At 39.9% G+C, this 23,312-nt stretch overlaps 1 long non-coding RNA gene and 1 other non-coding gene across 2 annotated transcripts in view; one reads left to right on the plus strand and one right to left on the minus strand.

Moving 5' to 3' along the window:
• Positions 1–23,312, plus strand: part of LOC132659226 (uncharacterized) — a 92,838-nt gene that overhangs the window by 25,303 nt on the left and 44,223 nt on the right. The window lies entirely within an intron of this gene.
• LOC114113309 (U6 spliceosomal RNA) lies at positions 10,458–10,561 on the minus strand. The gene has a single exon (XR_003588370.1). It is a non-coding gene; the product is annotated as a U6 spliceosomal RNA (small nuclear RNA).

Below are 23,312 nucleotides of genomic sequence, written 5' to 3' on the forward strand. Positions count from 1 at the left end.
ATGCACTGATGTGAAAATCTTTGAAGATAGGTATATAAGCGGAAAAAGTTTTCAAAATGATTTGAGCCCTAAGAGAACATATGGAACTATATATTGTTTCTATATGCATGTATGTGTGTGTGTGAAATAAAGGACAGTGAAGAGACAAATCTTACTCTTAGGAGGAGGAATGTACTTCTTTTCTTTTTCAAGGGGTTGCTGTGAAAGGAACTCCCAAGTCTTAGGGTACTTCTGTATTGTTGCATTTTTTGCAATGGGAAAGTATTCATGTATTAGCTACGTAATTTAAGAACTATATAAAATAATAACGAAAGTTCAGTGATATTATACATGTAGTTTGGGTGAGTCTAGGCTTGAGTTTTAGTCTTATCCCTTTGGGATTTGGCGTGTCTGAGCCTGTCTTGCTGGGCAGAATTGATGGGAATCTATTTTCTAGATGAAGAGCCACCTGGGAGAGGTTTGTCTCAAGAGAAGAGAGAGGCAGGCACACATGTGTTACCTAATCCCCAAGGCTCAAGGGGTGGAGCGAGGAGCAGTCATGAGGCCAGAACTACACAGTTTGCTGTGGGACCAGGGCAGGTGGGCTCCCACGAGCTGATGAAATGGTAGCAAATGGCCACCCAGGGGCTTGGAGAGGAAGAACACTGGCCAGGTGTGGCCCATGACTAGTTCTCTTTCTTCCTCTCCAGACTTGAGTTTCCTTCTGGTTTCCTTACCAGGATAAAGTCATCAAATCACCCAAGGTTAAAATTCTGCCAGGCTGTTTCTCCCTTTCCAATGTTCCCCATCTCTACGTCACCAGGCCCCCTCCATGCTCTCTTGAAATGCACCTCCCATCCATCACCTTCTATCCATTCTCCTCTAGATGATTGTTTTGCTTCACACTGTCCACCACACAGAGGTCAGTAAACTTTCTGAAGCACTGAAGATGATTTCTGAGCTTCCCAGGTGGTGCAGTGGTAAAGAATCCACCTGTCAGTGCAGGAGACAGAAGAGAAGCGGGTTCTCTCAGTTGGTCTAAAAGATCCCCTGCAGGAGGGTGTGGAAACTCACTCCAGTATTCTTGCCTGGAGAATCCCATGGACGGAGGAATCTGGCAGGCTACAGTCCATGGGGTCACAGAGTCGGACACAACTGAGCACTTACGCACACATGATGATGATTTAACCTTCCTCAAATCCAATGGCTCTTGCAAGCTCCTTGCAAAGTCATTTCTGTCTCTGAGCTGATCAACTCACCTCTGCTACTCTCCTCTCTCATCTCCCTCTGCAACATGTTTGCATGTCCTATTTTCCAGGTACAGCGAAATGATGAGCATCCCCCTCCATGTTATGCTTTTACAGCCAGGCCTTGACATCACTATTTCTTTCTTCTGCTTGAGATGTCCTCTGCAGACTTCACCATCTGGTGAATCCTTACTCATCCTTCAAGATCCAGGTAAAACAACTCTGACTCTTCTCTCCCTAAGCAGCCAGGGACGCAGTCCTTTCTGTGCCCCAAACACTTTGCCCACACAGCTGTCACAGCACAGTCACAGCGTATGACAATGGCTGTCTCCATGCTTCCCTTCCAACACAGATCAGAGCTTCATCAGGATAGATCTGCATTCACGTGCGCATTCATTCAACAGATGTCTATTAAGTGTTTTCTATGTGGCAGGCACTGTTTTAGGCATTGATAGCGGTTAAGATAGACAAAGCTCTTGGAATTTCATTTTAGTGGGGAGGGAAAACAACAATAAAAATAAATATTTCATGTGAAGGGCTAGGAGGACAAAAAAAATCAAGGGTAAGGGGAGACAGTGAGGAGTTGAGAGTGTCTTCTATTTTTACTATGATATTTTAAGTCAGGAAAGGCCTCTCTGAGGAAGTGACATTTGAGTAGAGACTCAGATCAAGTGAATGTCTGGCGGCAGGGCAAGGAGGATTCCAAGCAGAAGAAAGAGTTAGCGAAAAGGACCTGAACTGAATGTGAACTAGGTGTGTTCAAAGCATAATGGGTTGAAATGAGCTGGGAGCAAAGTATAAAAGATGAAGAGAGAGACAGAGGTCTTGAAGGCCATGGTTAGGAGTTGGGATTTTATTCTGAGTGCTGTTGGAGTGTCTGAGTGTTGTTTTCTGATTTCATTTTTAAGAAAGACATCTTGGCTGCTGTGTGGAGAATAGGTAATATTGGGGGCAGGGGGAGAAGAAAGAGGAACAATTAGGATGATCCTCCTATAGCCCATGGAAGAGAAGGTTGTGGCTTGAACTAAGAAGGCAACACAGGAGAAAGAAGGGGGCATTAAGCATGTTAGGAATATAGATTTTATAGCAGTTGCTGAGAGCTTTGAAAAGGCAAGTCAAAGGGAAGTTTAAGTTTTTGGTCTCAGCAACTGAGTAATAGGAAATGAATTATCTTATTTCTTTTCATACATCCTCTTCACATGGTGCTTAATATACAGCAGGTTGTAAGCTCTGTGTATGTGTGTGTGTGCACGCATTTGTATGCACACGTGTTATTTCCACAGAGAATGTGGCCGGAAGAAAAGTCAATCTTAGCTTCAGTTGTAAATGGTATTCGATTTCCTTACAGTATTCCTGTGTTTTGAAAAGTACTTAATAAAAGGGTGATGAAGTAGGCATGGAAAGAATTCAGCAGAGCCTCTGAATGACAGATCAGCCAGCGGCACCCCCCTCCCCGCCCTCTGTCTTTCTCTCGTGTTCTCTCTCTCTCACACACACATACACACACACACACTCAAATTCCTTTGTGCATTATGCCAACTGAGTGTTTTACATGTCTTCAGCTAAACTTGCATAAAATTCTCTGTCATACCACATACAAACCTATGTGCTAAATGACTAAAAATGAAACAACAATAATCTGAAAAAATAACTTTCCTAATTTTGCCTTAGCGTTAATCTACTCTTCCTCACCAAAAATCAACTTTATTGCTGCCTTTTTGTGGCAGTTTCTGCTTGAAGAAAGAGTGCTGTTTAATGTAATGATGTCCTTCTGCATTGGGATCAAGGAGTGAAACAAGAAACTGGGGATTCTTAGGAAATTCTGGGTCTAAGTAGAGGTCTGGAACACTCAGTGAAGACCCTAGGATGATAAGTACATGCATTTATACATGTTTTTGCTAAATGGGGTATACGTGATACATGTATTTCTGAAAATGTTGAACTCTGTGAAATTGTACTCAAAACAACACAGCTTGTGGATAAAATATAGTTGGCAAAAACCACTCAAAATCTCTGAAACTTGGCAATTAGAGCACCACCTAAATAAATAACTAGCATAATTTAAAGTGAATATACTAGACCAATTTAAAAAGATGAAGATTACTAGTAACAAGTGTTATAGTCAATGTGGAAAATCTAAATTTTTTTTAAAAGTCAAATAATTTTGATGAAAGGGGATCTAGGTAGATAAAAGATGGTTACAATTTTTTTTGCTGTTCCTCTCATTGAGAAGCAAAGTCTAGTTCTCTCTCCTGGAATCTGAGCTGGCCCTAGTGACTTGCTTGACCCATAGAATGCTGCAAAAGTGATGTCCTTGTTCTTCTGAGGTTAGGTACTAAGAAAGCTTGGAGATCCTACCATGGACTTTGGAAATGCTGCTGCTGGGAGAAGTCAACTGCTCTGTAAGAAGTGCAACCACTCTGAGGTCAACATGTTATTAGGAAATCTGAACTATTCATGTGGAAAAGGAAGAGAGAGAAAAGGAGACAGAAACAGAGAAACCCAGCCACCTCCCACCCAGTTCTTCCAACCTCCATTCCTCAGGTCATCTTGAGTCCCCAGATACTGTAAAGCAAAGAGATATTCTTTCTAAGCCTCATCAAAATTGCCGAAACAATGGTAAATTAAACACTTATGTTGTTTTTAAACCGCTAAGTTTTGAGACAGCTTGTTATACAATGATAGATAAATGAAACATAGCTGAAAGGAAGAGGTGAGGTTACTGAACTGTGGCAAAAAATGAAAAATACACAGTGATGAGGAGAAGCAGTCAATCAGGTAAAACTGACCTGAGGAGAAGACTGGGGGGATTGTATCCACTCTCAAAGCATAGCTTCCTTGATATCCTAGATGCTGCACGTGTCAACAGATTCCAGAAAAACATCTATGTATGTTTCATTGACTACATTAAAGCCTTTGACTATGTGGATCGCAGCAAACTGTGGAAAATTCTTAAAGAGAAGGGAATACCAGACCACCTTCCTGCCTCCTGAGAAATCTGTACGCAGGTCAAGAAGCAACAGCTGGAAGCAGACATGGAACAATGGATTGGTTCTGAATTGGGAAAGGAGTACTTCAAGGCAGTATGTTGTCATCCTGCTTATTTAACTTATATGCAGAGTACATCGTGGAAAATGCTAGGCCGAATGAAGCAGAAGCTGGAATCAAGATTGCCGGGAGAAATATCAATAACCTCAGATATGCAGATGACACCATCCTTATGGCAGAAAGTGAAGAAGAACTAAAGAGCCTCTTGATGAAAGTGAAATAGAGTGAAAAAGCTGGCTTAAAACTCAACATTCAGAAAACAAAGATCATGGCATCCAGTTCCATCTCTTCATGGCAAATAGATGGGAAACAATGGAAAGAGTGAGAGACTTTATTTTCTTGAGCTCCAAAATCACTGCTGGTGGTGACTACAGCAGCCATGAATTTAAAAGATGCCTGTTCCTTGGAAGGAAAGTTATAACCAACCTAGACAGCATATTAAAAAGCAGAGACATTACTTTGCCAACAAAGGTCCGTCTAGTCAAGGCTATGGTTTTTCCTGTGGTCATGTATGGATGTGAGAGATGGACTGTGAAAAAAGCTGAGTGCCAAAGAATTGATGCTTTTGAACTGTGGTGTTGGAAAAGACTCTTGAGAGTCCCTTGGACTGAAAGGAGGTCAAACCTATCAGTCCTAAAAGAAACCAATCCTGAATATTCATTAGAAGGACTGATACTGAAGCTGAAGCTCCAATACTTTGGCCACCTGATGTGAAGAACTGACTCACTGGAAAAGACCCTGATGCTGGGAAAGATTAAGGTGGGAAGAGAAGGGGACAGCAGAGTATGAGATGGTTGGATGGCATCACCGACTCAATGGACATGATTTTGAGCAAGTTCCGGGAGATGGTGATGAACAGGGAAGCCTGGCATGCTGCAGTCCATGAGGTCACAAAGAGTCGGACATGACTGAGCGACTGTACAGTAACAACAGTACTCAGTAGTATGGGTTTACCACAATTTGTTTAACTATTCATCTTTTGAAGAACATTTATTTCCAGTTTTTGGAACATTTGTATATAGGTTTTGTGTAAACATAAGATTTTATTTCTGATACATATAAATTATGAGATAAATAAATGTTTGCTGTTTTGGTCACCAAATTATGGAGTAATCTTTAATAAATATATAGATAATAGATCATCTTTAATACTATATATATAGATAATTGTCTTTGTTAGTATGGATTGCTATAACAGAAATACTGTAGGCTGGTGGCTTAACAAATTTATTTCTTACAGTTCTGGAGGCAAGTCTGAGATCAAGATACCAGCAAATTTGGTATCTGGTGAGGACTACCTGTGTTTCGTAGGTGGTCACCTTCTTGCTGTGTCCTCATGGCAGAGATAGAGAGAAAGAGACAGCTAGCATTCTGGGCTCTTCAGTATAAGAGCACCAATACCACCATGGGGGCTGCACCCCCATGATCTCATCCAAACCAGTTACCTTCCATAGGTCTACATCCAAACACTGTCAAATTAAGGGTTAGGCTTCAACATACAAAGAGGAACCACTATTCAGTACATAGCAATGATTAATACAGATAGTTATGTATTTCCCTAATGCATGTTATATTATATCAGATAATGGCCTTTTCCAGTTGGAGTTATATAAGAGAATTAAGCAGAAAATGACATGAGACTGTTCTCCTAAAGTCACTAATGTACACTATGCACCTAGGATGGTACATAGCTATTATAAGTCTAGGTGCTTACCTGAGGAGGTGATTCATTACACACAATGGATGCCCTGGAGCACCAGCTTGATTTTCTCTGTGCAGTCTGGTAGAGAAGAGCTGGAGAGGGCTGAACAGCGTAGACATTGAAGCTAGATTATATAAGTTCAGATCCAGACTTTACCTTTAACTTCCTAAACAAGCCAGGACAAATCTTTTGAACTTCCTGTACCTTGGTCTCCTCATCTGTAACAGGGGGCAATAATATTACCTACCCTCTCCCTAGAACTGATATGAGGACTAAATGAGTTAATGGAGATAAGACATAATATCTAGCACATGGTAAATACTATTTAAATGCAAGTTACTACATTGTAAACAGTTAGCTATTAAAATGATAAATGTTCGTTTATGTCCACCTAAACTCATCTTGCAGTACATGATGATGGCATCGTCGACTCAGTGAACATGAGTTTGAGGAAACCCTGGAGATGGTGAAGAACAGGGAACCTGGTGTGCTGCAGTCCATGGGGTCATGAAGAGTCGGACACAACTTTGGGACTGAACAACGACAAATATTGCACATTAACACAGGGGATAAATGACTCCCTTCCCCATACATCTCCTTTTGAAGATTGAGATTCTCCAAGAAGTTGTGCTAGGGACTTTCCGTGGTGGCCTATTGGTTAAGATTCTGCGCTCCCAATGCAAGAGGCCCAGGTTCAAGCCCTGATCAAGGAACTAGATCCTACATGCTGCAACTAAAGATTCTGCAGTCCGCATCTAAGAGCCTGCACATGGCAACTAAGACTCAGTGCAGCCAAAAAATAAAAAGCTGCATTAGATTTTTAAGTTGCTAGAACACAATTCAGTTAGAAAGTTCTCTTGCTGAGGAAGCTCAGTAACTGCTGTCCCCAAGCCTGCAGGGGTGAGTGGGGACAGTCATGGGTTTACAATATGCAGTGAGGAGCAGAGAGGGAAAGAGAACTTGATGCTTGGAATTTCTCACTGGCCCAAGAGAGCTCTCAGGGAAAAAAATAAGCATAAAATGTCTACCTCTTTTTGGGTTCATTTCTCCTTAGCACTACTTCTAAAACTTAAATAGAAGTTAAACTCCAAACTGAATTTGACCTTCTAAACATCAAGTTTAGAGCACAGGTTCATTATAAGCTTGAAAGAGATACTGGCGCACTGCTGAGAGCCTGACTCCTGGAGGGCAATTTTATACAGAGAGAGTCTGGCCCAGGGTCTTAATATAATAACTATTATACATTAAGTGTACCTAGTTATCTGTAACGTAAGAATAATCCTATGATTTAACTGCTGATAATACTTGTTTTGTGGATGAGAGCCATGTTACAACTGCGTTTGAAAAGAATTTTAAATGAACCCTACTGTGGGCAGGGCCCTTGGTGGGCGCTTGAGTGCTGGTTTGAAGGGAAAAAATGTGTATAAGAAGCATGTGATGTTTTTGCAGTGGTTTGAGGGCTGGGTTTGGTAATTATACTCTCGAATGCGAAAATCCAATGTGGCCTAATGAAAAACACACCTCTGTTCTGCTTCCAAAACTCATTCCACACACAGGACAGTGTTTGCCCAGGCCGATTGTGTTCTATAAAGGGTGCGTTCACTCCACTTCTGTCTGTAAGTGCACCAGGGCAAAAATAAGATGCCATAAAAATGCGTGCTGCCTCCTCCGTTTGGTTCCAGTTAGCTCTTCCTCTAAGGTACCTTCTTCATCACTCTTATGGCCCAATCGACTTATTTGAAAACACAGACAAAACCACTCTTGACAGAAGGAAAAGTGGTCGTGTGGGTAACAAATCAACTGTGTAGTTCACATCATCATTACAATAAAATATTGTTGAGTAAGTACCCCACAGAGTTATAAAAAGGATAGTTTGTATTGGGTAGGAATAAAAATCCAGCAAGGAATTACGCAGTTTAATGTGAAAGTCCTTTTTTACTACAGAATTCCTATCTACGCCTGCCCTGCAACGTTAAACATTTGACTACAAAAATTCGAAGGAACCAAAACTTCCCTCATGGATTTCTAACTGAATGTTAAGAATATGCATAACATCTTTCTTCCTTATCTAGTAGAATTTGCTAATCAAGAAAGGGGAGACATTTACAATCCTTTTTGTATGAGAAACACTTTATGTAAAAATACCAAGTACTGTTCTTTAGTTGCCCACATGCAGGCTTGTATTGCTGACTGTTTACATGTTGCTGAGGGCCTTATCAACTAGGTCATGGGGCATTGTTCTCTTTATGTTACTCAGTGGAGAAATTTCTCTTAGAACTCAGTATCAGGAGTGATTATAATTTACATGAACAACTTTAGTGCAAAGGCTTCGCTCTTTTTGCTCTCTTTACTAAGAAGCTAACATTCCTACCCTTATTTCACAACTTGTACTGAACCTTTGGTATGCATTTTGTGTAATAATGTTATCTCTGGCTTTATCTTATTTATCCTAGTGGAGAGTGAAAAAGTTGGCTTAAAGCTCAACATTCAGAAAACGAAGATCATGGCATCCGGTCCCATCATTTCATGAGAAATAGATGGGGAAACAGTGGAAACAGTATCAGACTTTATTTTTGGGGGCTCCAAAATCACTGCAGATGGTGACTGCAGCCATGAAATTAAAAGACGCTTACTCCTTGGAAGAAAAGTTATGACCAACCTAGATAGCATGTTGAAAAGCAGAGACATTACTTTGCCAATAAAAGTCTGTCTAGTCAAGGCTATGGTTTTTCCAGTAGTCATGTATGGATGTGAGAGGTGGACTGTGAAGAAAGCCGAGCGCCGAAGAATTGATGCTTTTGAACTGTGGTGTGGAGAAGACTCTTGAGAGTCCCTTGGACTGCAAGGAGATCCAACCAGTCCATTCTGAAGGAGATCAGCCCTGGGATTTCTTTGGAAGGAATGATGCTGAAGCTGAAACTCCAGTATTTTGGCCACCTCATGCGAAGAGCTGACTCATTGGAAAAGACTCTGATGCTGGGAGGGATTGAGGGCAGGAGGAGAAGGGGACGACCGAGGATGAGATGGCTTGATGGCATCACCGACTTGATGGACGTGAGTTTGAGTGAACTCCGGGAGTTGGTGATGGACAGGGAGGCCTGGTGTGCTGCTATTCATGGGATCGCAGAGTCGGACACAACTGAGCGACTAAACTGAACTGAACTGAATCTTTCCCTTTCCATAATTTCTTCATTTATACTCTTTTAATCTTGCACTATATTCTTTTGCATGTAAACACTCTCAAGTCCACTTTTGGATAAGGCATGGTTTAAATTTCTAAATAAAGTGTCTAGAAAAAGAAGCTGCTGTATTTCTTCAGCAGCTATGCTGACCAGAGAAGAACCGTTGCTTTCGTCATCATGCAGCACACTGCAGTCAGGATCAGCCTGGTTGTCTGAAATTCCCACTAATGCTAGGCAGTCACCATGGCTGACAGGCTGACACATCTGCTTCCTGACACAGGCCCCAGGATCTCACTTACAATCATTGGAACCTAGCCTGACTTCAGTGCCTAACAAGAATATCACATGGTACAGGTGAAAAGAGTCAGTTCAGTTCAGTTGCTCAGTAGTGTCCGACTCTTTGCGACCCCATGAATCGCAGCACACCAGGCCTCCCTGTCCATCACCAACTCCCGGAGTTCACTCAAACTCACGTCCATCAAGTCGGTGATGCCATCCAGCCATCTCATCCTCGGTCGTCCCCTTCTCCTTCTGCCCTCAATCCCTCCCAGCATCAAAGTCTTTTCCAATGAGTCAACTCTTCGCATGAGGTGGCCAAAGTACTGGAGTTTCAGCTTCAGCATCATTCCTTCCAAAGAAATCCCAGGGCTGATCTCCTTCAGAATGGACTGGTTGGATCTCCTTGCAGTCCAAGAGACTCTCAAGAGTCTTCTCCACACCACAGTTCAAAAGCATCAATTCTTCGGTGTTCAGCTTTCTTCACAGTCCAACTCTCACATCCATACATGACCACAGGAAAAACCATAGCCTTGACTAGACGGACTAGACTTGACTTGACTAGACTTAGTCGGCAAAGTAATGTCTCTGCTTTTGAATATGTTATCTAGGTTGGTCATAACTTTTCTTCCAAGGAGTAAGCGTCTTTTGATTTCATGGCTGCAATCACCATCTGCAGTGATTCTGGAGCCCCAAAAAATAAAGTCTGACACTGTTTCCACTGTTTCCCCATCTATTTGCCATGAAGTGATGGGACCGGATGCCATGATCTTCGTTTTCTGAATGTTGAGCTTTAAGCCAACTTTTTCACTCTCCACTTTCAGTTTCATCAAGAGGCTTTTTAGCTCCTCTTCACTTTCTGCCATAAGGGTGGTGTCATCTGCATATCTGAGGTTATTGATATTTCTGGTTACAATCAAAACTACATCCTGGATATATTTTGGTTTATCTTTTCTCTTTTTCTATCTTAACAACTGTTACCATTTATTGAATTCTTACTGTGGTCCAAATGCTTTCTTCCCCCCAAATATGGAATGCTTCACAAATTTACACGTCATCCTTGAACAGGGGCCATGCTAATCTCTGTATCATTCCAATTTTAGTATATATGCTGCTGAAGCGAGCACTATTTTGATTTATCTTAAACATTCCAAGTAGGTTCTAACATCAAAAATTTGTTTTGCAAATACAATTCCTTTTGGTTTGGTTGGCTACTTTCTTCCCTGATACATCTTGTTAGGATTAATGTTCCTCTTAACCTTAGTCCTCCTCACTTCTATTTCTCTTACCTCTAAACATATAATTGAATTAGAAGGGTTTTTTGGCTCTTATTGCATATTACCTCGAAACCAAAACCATAAAAAGGCAGCTAGATACAAATTTAAAAAAAAAATTTTTTTTAAAGGAAACAAAAAGTCAGCTGTAAGCCCAAACCGATCAAACAACAACAACAAAAAAACAAAACAAACTTGCAATCGCCACCAGCAGCACCATAATAAAGTTAGACAAAATCAAATGAGAAAATATCTGCAATATATGAACACAGTCAATTTTGTTAATATATGAAGCTTTCTTAAGAGTCAATGAAAAAATAATAATCCCATAAGAAAAATGAATTAAAGGCATGAACAAGCAGTTAACTAATAAGAATATAAATGAATAAAAAACATAAAAAAATATATAATCTTACCAGTCATTTAAAAATTTTTTTATTTTTTGCTTATTTTTATCTAAATAGATAGCTAGTGAGAACCTGCTACAAATCACATGAAGCTCGGCTCAGTTCTTTGGGACTACCTAGATGGGTGGGAATGGGAGGTGGTAGGTGGGAGGGTGGTCCGAGAAGGAGGGGATATATGTATACATATAGCTGATTCAAGCTATGACAAACGTAGACAGCATATTAAAAAACAAAGCCACAATTTGCCAATGAAGGCCTGTACAGTCAAAGCTTTTCCAGTAGCCATGTACAGATGTGAGAGTAGGACCAAAAAGAAATCTGAGTGCCCAAAGAATTGACACTTTTGAACTGTGGTGCTAGAGAAGACTCTTGAGAGTCCCTTGGACAGCCAGGAGATCAAACCAGTCCATCCTAAAGGAAATTAACCCTGAATATTCATTGGAAGGACTGATGCTGAAGCCCCAATACTTTGGCCATCTGATGCAAGGGAAGGGAAAGTCGATCAGTCGTGTCCGACTCTTTGAGACCCCATAGACTGTAGCCTACCAGGCTTCTCAGTCCATGGGATTTTCCATGCATGAGTGCTGGAGTGGGTTGCCATTTCCTTCTCCAGGGGATCTTCCCGACCCAGGGATCGAACCTGGGTCTCCTGCATTGTAGGCAGACGCTTTACCCACTGAGCCACTGATGCAAAGAACTGACTTATTGGAAAAGACCCAGATGCTGGGAAAGACTGAGGGCAGAAGGAGAAGGGGGCCACAAAGGATGAGATGGTTGGATAGAATCACAGACACAATGGACATGAGTTTGAGCAAACTCTGGGAGATAGTGATAGGGAAGCCTGGAGTGCTACAGTCCATGAAGTCGCAAAGAGTGAGACACAACTTAGCAACTGAACACAACAAAAATATAGCAGAAATCAACACAACACTGTGAAACAATTGTGCTCCAATACAAATTATTAGATGGAGTTAAATGCACATTGAGATATGTTTAGAATTTTTTGCTTATCAGATTGGAGAAAAAATACAAAAGAATTATAAAAGCTGATGGGAATGTGACTGAATCTTCCTGGAAAAAATATTGATGATACAGACAAAAAGCTGTACAATGTGCTTCATTAACTCTCATGCAGATCCATGAGGAAACTAGTAGAGTTGTGGTAGTGAAGAGTGGGAAGCAATGTGGAGGTCTATTATTAGTGTAATGAAGAAGTAAAATGCATGCATACAGTGGAATGCCATACAGTGATTATAATAAATTAGCTATATTTTCATATAACATGATCATATCTCAGATTCACAGTATTGAAGTCTAACATGTAAAAATCAAAATGAGATTTTTAGCACAGCATCACTTATATATCTTAAAAGCACATATACACATCACCACAATTTTCAAAGATACACATATTTCTACACAGAAAAAGGGACAGTGAATTTAAAGGAAAGATATTAAATACACTAGGAGGGGGATCTAGGAGGGAGGAAGATGCAGGTAAAGAGAATAACAATAACATGAACTAACATATAAGAGATGTCTTACTTGCACTACTAAGGCGTGAACTGAAGTGTGTGAGAAATTCAACTTGGGGCAGCTAAGATGCCTGTCTCCAGAACCAGAAATTGTACTTCTGCTAGAATTTATTCTAATTAACAATATACTTTTTAAAAAGCTGAAGTAAAACATATTTCACAGTCAAAAATCATAAATGCAAAGCTTGATGGTTTTTCACACAGTGAACACACTCATGTTATCACCTCTCAAATTAAAAAATAGAACATTTTCAACTCCTAGAAGTTTTTTGAACCATTAGTGTCCTCCATCAAAGGTAACCACTGGACCTTCCCTGGTGGTTCAGGGGTTAAGTCTCTGCACTTCCAATGCAAGGCTTGCGGGTTTCATCCCTGGTCTGGGAACTGAGATCCCATATGCTGCACAGCATGGTCAAAGAAACAAACAAAAAACAAGAAAATGTAACCACTATTTTGTTTCATCTGTTTAGTTTCATCTCTTTCACAGATTAGTTTCATCTGTTTTACCTTCCTATAGATGGTACTTCTTTTGTACCATTTCTGTACCATAAAAAAACTTTTTAATGGCAAAAATAACTCATCAAAAGAAATTGAATAGAAATCTTATACTATTCATATTAAAAAAGCAACCCTCTGCTGTTCATGCACTGAGGCACTACAGATGGGTGTATTGTGGTCAGTTGATAACTAGAAAGAGATGCTATAATATTTTAATGTATAAACATCACGTTATTCCTTCTACTATTGATGAACTTCAAGTTGCTCTTTGTTTTTTTATTATTATGAAGAAAACTGCTGTGAACATTCTTGACTGTGTCTTTTTGGACAAATCATGTTTTCTCTTTGGGGAAGAGGAGGACCAAGGAGAAGAGCTGGGTCATAAGGTTTGCATATGATAAACTTCAGTGGACACTGCTGACCAATTTTACTCCACCAGCAGTCTATGAGAGTTTCATTTGTTCCACATCCTTACCATGCCAGTCTTTTTAATTAAAACTATTGTGGTAGATGTCTTATTCTCATTATTTTAAATTTAAATCAGCTCCTGGATTTAATTTCTCTTAAAATTCAGATTAGATTTCACTGTCTAACTCTTCCATTTGTCTCTTGATAGTCCCAAGACCCAGTGTCATCTTATCCCTACTTCTTGGTCAAATCTCAAGTGCAGATCAATCATTTTGCCTTCCACCTCACCTATTATTTACCCCTGAAGGATTCGTACCTTTGTATATCAAGGGCCAACCTTAGGTGGGCTCTCTCTCCATGCCCATCACTACTCTCCTAGTCCAGCCCATCAGGATGTCTTGTGCATGACTGCAGTAGCCACCTAAGCAGTCTCCCAGCTCTTCTTTCATCTTTCTCTAGAAGGATCTTTACAAAGCACAAATGTGATCACAATATTCTCTGAACTACTCTTTAACGGCTCCCATTGTCTCTAGGATGAAGTAAGATTTATTTCAGATCTCATCTTTAACACTTCTTATGGTGTCTCCTATACATTCCTTACATTATAGTTCAGTGTTTCTCAAATATTTTTGACTTGGTTCCCACACATAATGAAACAAAAGTTTTTAAAACAAGATTTAACCTTTTTACAGTTAACCACTCTGGTATTCCCCATTGTGTTTTATTCTCTCTCACTTTACATGAAATTTTGGTAATGACTAAAGAAATTGGTTTCATAACCAGTGGGTTGCCACCAGCAGTTTGTAAAACACATTATCTACTGTAGCCTCTTCTAGTTTCTGTCAGTCAGTCAGTCAATTCAGTCGCTCAGTCACGTCTGACTCTTTGCAGCTCCATGGACCGCAGCACGCCAAGCCTCCCTGTCCATCACCAACTCCTGGAGTTTAACCAAACTCATGTCCATTGAGTCGGTGACTCCATTCAACCATCTCACCCTCTGTTATCCCCTTCTCCTCCTGCCTTCAATCTTTACCAGCATTAGGGTCTTTTCAAATGAGTCAGCTCTTCGCATAAGATGGCCAAAGTATTGGAGTTTCAGTTTCAACATCAGTCCTTCCAATGAACACTCAGGACTGATCTCCTTTAGGATGGACTAGTTGGATCTCCTTGAAGTCCAAACGACTCTCAAAAGTCTCCAACACCACAGTTCAAAAGCATCAATTCTTTGGCGCTCAGCTTTCTTTATAGTCCAACTCTCACATCCATATATGACCACTGGAAAAACCATAGCCTTGACTAGATGGACCTTTGTTGGCTAAGTAATGTCTGCTTTTCAATATGCCATCTAGGCTGGTCATAACTTTCCTTCCAAGGAGAGTATCTTTTAATTTCATGGCTGCAATCACCATATGAAGTGATTTTGGAGCCCCCCAAAATAAAGTCTGTCACTGTTTACACTGTTTCCCCACTTATTTGCCATGAAGTGGTGGGATGGGATGCCATGATCTTCGTTTTCTGAATTTTGAGCTTTAAGCCAATTTTTTCACTCTCCTCTTTCACTTTCATCAAGAGGCTCTTTAGTTCCTCTTCACTTTCTGCCATAAGGGTGGTGTCATCTGCATATGTGAGGTTATTGATATTTCTCCTGGCAATCTTGATTCCAGCTTGTGCTTCATCAAGCCCAGCATTTCTCATGATGTACTCTGCATATAAGTTAAATAAACAGGGTGACAATACACAGCCTTGATGTGCTCTTTTTCCTATTTGGAACCTGTCTGTTGTTCTGTGTCCAGTTCTAACTGTAGCTTCTGGAAAACCCTTTATTTCTCCTCTGCAGGAACCTTTTGCCATAAATCTCTATCAGTAGTTTCTCATCTTTCAGGGCTCCAATCCAGAAGCACTTCTTGGTCATCCCTTTTTTGTACTCCAATTATGCACATACTTTTTTATATAATTGTCTGTTTACTTAAACTTTCCAATGCACTATAAGGTCTTGATGCCAGGAGATAGGATTTTTTTGATCATCATAACTGTAATGCTTGGCACATAGCAGGTACATAAATATTACTGAATGAATGAACTATGTGTGTATATATATACATGTATTGTGTGTGTGTATATATATATATACCTATACCTATATATTTATTATGGCATTGTTTTTATATCTATATCTATATATACACACAAAAACATATATAAATCAATATTTATTCTTCTAACTATAATATTGAAAACAGATTAACTAGTCAACATTTGGATATTTAAGAATGATGGAATATTGTTGTGATACACTGTAGGAAATGATTTAGGTGAATACTTTTTGCTATGAAACAATGTAATTGGTCTACTGGGAAGATTAAATGAAATAGAGCAGACAAAGTGGTCTTGGCACTTTGCAAGCACTCATCTAATATTCAAGAGCCACATTTGTTGTGAATTAATGAGACGCATTCATAGCTGACAGGAAATAGGATAAAAGAAAAGTTGGCAGTAAAGAAAGGAAGTCAGCTTCAAGAGTCCAGAGAAGAAAGAGGAAGGAGGGAGAGTCAACATCTCTGGAAGATGTCTTTGTGATTTTAGCTTTACATGCCCATTCTACAGATGGAAAATAGAGTCCAGAAAGCATAGAGAGTCTGTCTTTGGACATATGACTGAAACCTAGGTCCTGATTTCCAGTTCGAGACTCATTAAAATACCAAACAGAAGGGTACCTGTGAACATATATTTCAAACAAAAATTATTTCTGAAAGTGCCTGAGAGAACTGAGAGGAACCTCCTAGGAGGGCTTTGCAGAAATTTCATCTTTATAAAAATACAGAGATTTGCAAGATTCAGTGCATTAATATACCATATTACCTTACTTGTACTCAGAATATAATGCAATTATTTTGACCCAAGCTTTCTTGATGACAACTGCACTTTAGTCCTGCCTTCTTGGAGGGCCCTTTGATTATGTTTTACATGCTCTTTTTAAGAAACTAATTAATCTCTTTAGTTTCTTTGGCCATGCCATGCAGAATGTGGGATCTTAGTTGCCCTACCAGGGATTGAATCCACACCCCCTTCAATGGAATCATGGAGTTTTAACCGCTGGACTGCCAGAGAAGTCCCTGCATGCTCTTATTATTATTATTATCTAAAATAATTTTATTTATTCACTTTTGGATGTGCTGGGTCTTCGCTGCTCCACGGGCTTTTCTCTGGTTGTAGCGAGCGAGGGCTAGCTACTCTCTAGTTGCAGTGTACAGGCTTCTTATTGCAGTGGCTTCTCTTGCTGTGGAGCGTGGGCTCTAGGGTACACCCACTTCCCTAGGTGCAGCACATGGGCTCAGTAGTTGCAGCTCCCAGGCTCTAGAGCACAGGCTCAACAGTTGTGGTGCATGGTCTTAGTTGCCCCACGGCATGTGGGATCCTCCCAGACCAGGGATCGAACCTGTGTCTCCTGCATTGGCAGGCACGTTCGTTACCACTGAGCAACCAAGGGAAGCCCCTCTGCATGCTTTCTTAATCACATATTTACTGATTTCCACTGGGACTGGGTTATCAATGACTCAGCTTACCTTTTACAATTTGATCCTTTCTCATTTCAATCTGAAAGTGTTCTTATTCTTAATTTCAATTTGTAATTACTTTGCCAATGCCCCATTTATAATACAAACACTATAGTATAATATTACCAGTGTTGTTTTTACACAAAGCTTGATAAATGATAAAGATTATATCATTCTATCGACACGTGCGTATTAGACATTTATATTTCTGAGCCTAGAAATGTAATTAGATCCACGAACATAATGTGTGAAATATTTAAGTTGGGTATTTTAGTTTAGTACGGTTTTTTGTTTTTCATGTTGGCAGGACCTATAACACTGGTTTACATAGCTTTTAAAATCCAATCTGCAACTGAAAGCAACAGCATTCAGAAAATGTAGGAAAGTTTAAAATTAGCTTTAAAAATGATTTAAGTTCTGACTATTTTTTATATTATTACAGTAATATAATAGGAGCAAACTGTAGTCATATGAAAGGAGTAAGGTCAAATGCAATAACTATTTAATTTCAGTGGGTGCATACAGGGTAGGCTCTGAGGACACTTTCTCTTGCTGCTCATAGTCCAGGACTGGTTTGCTTCAGCGTCTCCTCCTCGCCTCCCTTTCCTTGTCCTCATCTCCTTTGTTTCCGCACTGCCCCTGCATCCATTCCCTCACTTCTTGTTTTGTCTCTGTTTGTATTTTTTTTCTTGTTTCCTCTTAATTTCTCAAATTTCCGTTTCTCTTCCTTTTGTTCTCTTTTTCACTTGTTCTGCCCCTTGTCTCCCTCCTGACCTCCTTTTCCCTCGGTGATTTTTGGCAGAACCCTTGCTTGATACATAATACAACCCTAATCTAACCCTGGGCTCTTATCTCAAGTTCTGAGCCACCTCCCCCAACCGCCACCCCCCAACCCCCCAACCAGCAATCCACTTTCCTTGTTCAGATATAAAGACAGGGGGTTTTCCCCTTATGAGAAGACTTCTTGACACTGCAGGATGAAGCAGTTTGGCAGACAACCTTTTCGGTCTCCATGTGGGTATTCTGAATGTGGATGAAAAAGCAGTTTAAGCATTCAGGCATGTGCCCTGGGGCTGAGGCAGGATGGTTCATTGCTCATTGCTTTTCTCTTTTAAGTTCCTGGCTGAAACATGAAATTGCTATATTTAAAATAAGAACTATTTTTTGAATGAATGATTTTATATAAATGATTCTGTATAGAATTGATTCATTTACTTAAGTAGCCAGCCAAATCAGTTTAGCCAGTCAATATCATTGATTTTGTGAAAAGTGAAAGAAGTGTTAGTCTCTCAGTTATGTCCAGAGATCCCATGGACTGTAGCCACCCCCCTCTCCTCCTCCCGGCTCCTTTGTTCCTGGAATTCTCCAGGCAAGAATACTGGAGCGGGTATCCATTCCTTTCTACAGGGGATCTTCCTGGCCCAGGGATCAAAACCAGGTCTCCTGTATGGCAGGCAGATTCTTTACTGTCTGAGCCACCAGGGAAGCCCCGCTGGTTTATTTAAATATAATCTACGAAGTGGAAAGTCAAAATTCGAGAGGGGATAAAAAGATTTTCATTATTGTACTATAGTGAAAAGCTAAAAACTTTCAGTTCTATGAAGAAAATTCTTTCTACACTTTTGAATCCCTGAATAGCGGGAAAAGGGGTGGGTAGAAACTTCGAAGACAATAATTTTAAAACAGAAAACAAAGTAGTCCTTTAATTATAGCATAATCACCAGATTTCATACAGTGAATTCACTTTTGCTTTGGTCTTTTAAATAAATTATGCATGTTTTCCATATGGGGCCCCTCACCAAAACTCCTTTTTAATCTGGGAAAACATTTTCAAAATCCAAGTTAGTATCCAAGTTCTGGGATATTAATTTGATTTTGGATTCTTCCACAAACTTTCCATGTTTAGCAATCTTTTTGAACTGCCCCTTGGGATACATATGTTTGTATTACACATATTCTATGTCTTTTAATAGTAACATTTAGAAATTCAGTAGGAAAAAATCATGTCCTTGTAAATTTGATCTTGTTCAAACATCAGAACATGAAGTGCTCATTGGCTTACCCCCCACTAAGTTTACATTAATAAGCCATCTATTGTAAGCTCAACCATTCAATTGCAAAGAAACTTCCAACTTCAATATTATATGCTGTTTAATTGTTATACATTTAACAAAGAATTAAGGCATAACTCATTTTTAGTAAACTAAAATATTAATGGCAAAAGGCTTTTAAGAAAAAGTTTTTAAAGAATTGCTCACCATGAGCATGGTTTCAATAGAATTTGTTTATAAAGCTTAGAGAAAAAGGAATGAATAATTAAAACTTTTAAGAAATGCTTTCCTTTTATATGAAATAGTTAACTCGTAGATAACAGCAAAAATACTCCTGAGGGTGATGTACTAACTTTCAAGCACTGAGATTTTCTACTTTTCCCCAAGTTTTGGTGAAACAGCTTGTATTAAACACGTACAGCTTAGACTGTGTTTAGCCAACCAGACTCCTTAATGGGCCACACTCCACCAACATAAATGCTTTTCTTAGTAGTCACTACAAATCCTGAAACTGAAACTAATGAGCTGATGGAGAGTAACAGAATGTGAACCAGAGTATTGATCAATTCAGTACTATCCTGCTCTTAACTCTACTGTTTATACTACACAAAGTGAGGTCAAGATTTTATCCATCGTGGTTGATAGCATTTCAATACTGGCAATGGACTAATTTTCATAGCTTTGAAAAATTTGAAGCCAATTAATCCAATTAGAGTTATATTTGGCTAAATTTAATAGAAATCGACCAACAGTGGCTTATCAATAAAGCTTTGTTTCTCATATAAATTAGAAGTCCAGAAGGAAGCATTATAGGCATTAAAGGAATCACTGAAGACTGAGGCTCCTTCTAGCTCTCTGTGTCATCTTCCATGGTATTTGATTCCCATGATAACAAGATGGTAGCTCCCTTTCTAGGCATCATATCTGTGGTCTTAGCTGGAAGAAGTAAGTGCATGCGAGCTGAGTTTGTCCATTTTTAACAAGGAAAACATACCATTCCTAGAAGTTTGCCAGTAGAATTCTGCTTATATCTCAGTGTCCAGAATTGTCTCACATGGGCTACCACTAGTGGAAAGGGTAGCTTGAAAAATCAACTTCATTTATGTTGAGTACTTTTGCTTCCCCCAATAAAATCAGCTTTTCGCCGATAAGCATGAGGGAGGGAAAAAGACACTGAGTCAACAAGTAAGAGTGCTTGAAGGCAGGAGTGCTTGACGTGGCTTATTATGTTGACCAAATAAATGATCCATTTTCGGCTTTACCTAATGTTGTATAGATTCAGCCTCAAATATATTCTCCTAAAATCAGAAGACCCAAAATACTATTTATATCACAACACCACATTTGGCTCTCAAATCCTCCATTCTTTCTCATAAGCCTAGCCACAGCCTCAGGCACTTCCAGATGTTTGCAAGGCTCAGTCTGCCTACAGTGCAGGAGACAAACAGGTTAGATCCTTGGGTCGGGAAGATCCTCTGGAGAAGGAAATGGCACCCCACTCCAGTACTCTTGCCTGGAAAATCCCATGGATGGAGGAGCATGGTAGGCTACAGTCCATGGGGTCGCAAAGAGTTGGACATGACTGAGCTACTTCACTTGGTCTTGGTCTTTGCAATAAAGGCAGAGCTTGTCAGAATGGATCAAAAAGATGGTTTTGGGTCATTTGTCTTAGTCATTCTTACTCTACAGCTTGAATCCCATCTCATTTGGTGCAACATATGGAAAGCTGATAACTACATACTCCTAATTTCTGGCCTACTTATGTTTCTGCATTTACTAGAAAACCTTTATCCCTCAGTGCTTCTACATCAGGTACATCCACAGTATTCTTGTGGCAATGAATGACCTAGACAGATTAAGGGTCTGCAAATTAGACTCCAGAGTTAAATCAGGCCAGTTGCATTTTTGTAAACAGTGTTTTCTTAGAACATAGCTGTGCCCATTCCTTTCTGTTTTGCAGATGGCTGGTTTCATACTGCCAGAGCAGAGCTGAGTACCTGCAACAGAGACGATCTGGTTTGCGAAACCCAAAATACTACTATGTGGTGCTTTACTGAAAGAGTTTGCTGACTCTTGATCTAGATAGCCAACCTATAAGTTCAGTTTAGTCTCTTAGTCATGTCCAACTCTTTGCAACCCCATGGAGCAGGCTTCCCTACCAATCACCAACTCCAAGAGTTTGCTCAAAATCATGTCCATCGAGTCGGTGACGCCATCTAACCATCTAATCCTCTGTCATCCTCTTCTCCTCCTGCCTTCAATCTTTCCCAGCATCAGGGTCTTTTCTAATGAGTCAGTTCTTCTCATCAGGTGGCCAAAGTATTAAAGCTTCAGCTTCAGCCAGTCCTTCCAATGAATATTCAGGGTTGATTTCCTTTAGGATCGACTGGTTTGATCTCCTCGCAGTCCAAGAGACTCTCAAGAGTCATCTCCAATACCACAATTCAAAAACATCAGTTCTTCGGCATTCAGCTTTTTTTATGGTCCAACTCTCACATCCATACACGACTACTGGAAAAACCATAGCTTTGACTATACAGACCTTTGTCAGTAAAGTAGTGTCTCTGCTTTTTAATATGCTATCTTGGTTTGTCATAGCTTTTCTTCCAGGGAGCAAGTGTCTTTTAATTTCATGGCTGCAAGTCACCATCTGCAGTGATTTTGGAACCCAAGAAAATAAAGTCTGTCACTGTTTCCATCGTTTCCCCATCTATTTGCCATGAAGTGATGGGGCTGGATGCCATCATCTTAGTTTTCTGAATGTGGAGTTTTAAGCCAGCTTTTTCACTCTCCTCTTTCACCTTCATCAAGAGGCTCTTTAGTTCCTCTTCACTTTCTATCATAAGGATGGTGATTAAACAAAACAAAACAAAACACCTCAGTAGTCTACTGCCTCCTTTAATGAACTAGTGGGAGAAACAGATGTCAAGACAAATGGTTACAGTATCAGCTACCAAAGTCTTCTAGGAGCCCAAGGAAGAAAATGCTTAAATCTTCTTAGTCAGCCTATAAAAATAAGCAAATGTTTGTATTGTGTAAGGATCACATCCTCCTAAACATGTAACAAATACTTTTTTCTTCCTGTTTTCTCCCCAACCCACTACCAAGGAACAGAAGCAAAGGACTGTGATGCAGCAATTGACAAAAATATTGGGAAGTGAAGCATGGAAATTAATTAGCTAGAGAGTTTTGAATGGATGAATCAATGAAGTGAGAAGTTTTGAACAGTTGAGACTACCCCTTTCAATCACTGGAGTATTATGGTCGGTGCTTGTTTACAGATTAGGAATATAATTAAGAGTTAAGCCGTTTTGCAAAACACAAAGAGTGAATTTCCAAGATTATAACTTCAACATAAAATTCTCCCAAGAGGAAATAATTTAGCTTTTCCCTGCAATTCCAAGCAAATGTAAGCATTTTCTTCCTTGGGATCCTAGAAGACTTTGGTAGATTATACTGTAACAACTTGTCTTGATATCTGTTCCTCCCACTAGTTCTTTAAGGGAGGCAGCAGATTAGTGAGGTTGTTTTTTTTTTCAATCTCCATGATCCATCAGGGTGCATGGGTCATAGTAAGTGCTAAAAACATAATTTTTATCAGAATTAACTATTTATTAAGCAATTTTAGATTTGAAGTCTTATTTTAGTGATTTATGGATAGCGCAAAAGAGATTTGGTTATCAATAGTCTGTAGTAAGGGATTAACTGTCCTAAGAGAGGTTTGGCCTTTGTACGCAGCTCTTGGGAAGCAGCCTCTAGCCTTGGAATGTCCTGCTTGATGAATGTTTTTGTTTATTTGGTCCCTTGAGCCACAACATTCTCTTCTAACAAAGTAATTTATGATTGGGGGCCCTTTAGCCAGGCAGTATCAGGTCGACCTCCGAAAAGGCTAGAGGTTAAGGTCAGTGATGGAGCCAATCAACCATGTTTATGTGACTGATTCCTAATAAAATCTGTGGACATCAAAGCTCAACTGAGCTTCTTTGGTTGGCAATTATTCTATGTGTATTTCCATATGTGCAGAAGGAGAAGAGGGCATCAGAAGATGAGTGGCATCACCGATGCAATGAACATAAACTTGGGCAGACTCTGGGAGATGGTGAGGGGCAGGGAGGCCTGGAGTGCTGCAGCCCATGGGTTCACGAAGAGTT

This window comes from Ovis aries, chromosome 2, assembly GCF_016772045.2.
Source record: "Ovis aries strain OAR_USU_Benz2616 breed Rambouillet chromosome 2, ARS-UI_Ramb_v3.0, whole genome shotgun sequence".
Classification (NCBI taxonomy): domain Eukaryota; kingdom Metazoa; phylum Chordata; class Mammalia; order Artiodactyla; family Bovidae; genus Ovis; species Ovis aries.